The following is a 1,378-nucleotide window of genomic DNA, read 5'->3' as shown; positions in this document are numbered from 1 at the left end:
CCTGTGTTCGATTCCGGTCAAGGGGACATGTCTGGGTTGCGGGCTGGATCCCCAGTAGGGGGCGTGCAGGAGGCAGCCGATCCGTGATTCTCTCTCATCATTGATGTCTCTCTCTCTCTCTCTCTCTCTCTCTCTCTCTCTCTCCCCCCCCGCCTCTCTGAAATCAATAAAAACATATGTTTTTTTAAAAAAGCAGAGTCGTCAGGCCCAGTTCTGAGGAGCAGCTGATCTGCATGCTCATTGGGCCACCTGGCCTGGCTTCAAGGGGTCACCCCTCATCTGACATGACTGAGGCAACTCAGTCCAGACCCATCGGGTTCCCAGAGCCCAGTTATGGCCACACCCATGAAACTCACAACCGAAGGGCTCTTATCAGAGCGGCAGTTCTACAGGGGAAGTGGCAGGACCACCGCGAGGCCTCCTGCGCCCTGTGTCCTCCCCTCCTTTCCTGGAAGTGTGTTGGGTTTCCAGCCCTGGCAGAGACTCTGGGCCGGGGCAAATGACTCCCCCTCAGCTCTGAAAGTGACCCGGTTTCTCTCACCAGACAGGTCTGGTGACTTTCTCTTAAAGGGGTAGGTCCTGGGAAAGGAACGTCTTTCCTTTCTCTCAGCCTCCCTACACCACTCATGGTTGCCCTGTATGGGGAAAGAAATGAGCATGTTGGTGTTGAAGGATTTCAAAAGTACATGGTGTGGCCCTGGCGGGTTTGGCTCAGTGGATAGAGCGTTGGCCTGCGACGGAAGGGTCTCAAGTTCAATCCCCTACTAAAGAGACAACCATTTAAGTAAATGACACTCAGAATTATTTTTAGCTCATGATAGATATCAAAGTCATTTTAAAAAGTTGAAGAAAAAGGAAGACCTATGTAATACTTTCAACAGTAAAGATTTTTTTTTTTAAGTATATGATGTGGATTGGAACATCATCAAATCAGATGGCTAAATGTGAGCTGGCTTTGGCACCAGACCATGAAGGTCCCAGACCTTTTTATTTTTATGTTTTAATCTCTGTAAAACTTAATTTTTTTATTTCAGAGAGGGAGGAAGGGAAGGAGAGAAACATTGCATGGGACAATGTTCCAACCAACTGAGCCAGGGGTCTGTAAAATGTTCTTACTATTACCCAGAGTGGGGTTTCCGTGAGTATTTCTTGCCATCTTTCCCTGGCCTAGATTGCTGTTTTTAGAAATTTTAGTTCTACTGCTAATGGGTACAGAGTTTCTCTTGGAGTGATGAAATGTTCCAGGTTTGTTTATTTTGCTTTAAAGTTGATTTTAGAGAGAGAAACATCAATTTGTAGTCCCACTTATTTTTTCATTCATTGCTTTATTCTTGTATGTGCCCTGGCTCGAACCCACAACCTTGACATATCAGGATGA

This window comes from Myotis davidii, unplaced genomic scaffold, assembly GCF_000327345.1.
Source record: "Myotis davidii unplaced genomic scaffold, ASM32734v1 scaffold149, whole genome shotgun sequence".
NCBI classification, from domain to species: domain Eukaryota; kingdom Metazoa; phylum Chordata; class Mammalia; order Chiroptera; family Vespertilionidae; genus Myotis; species Myotis davidii.
Note: the sequence above shows the minus strand (reverse complement) of the source record.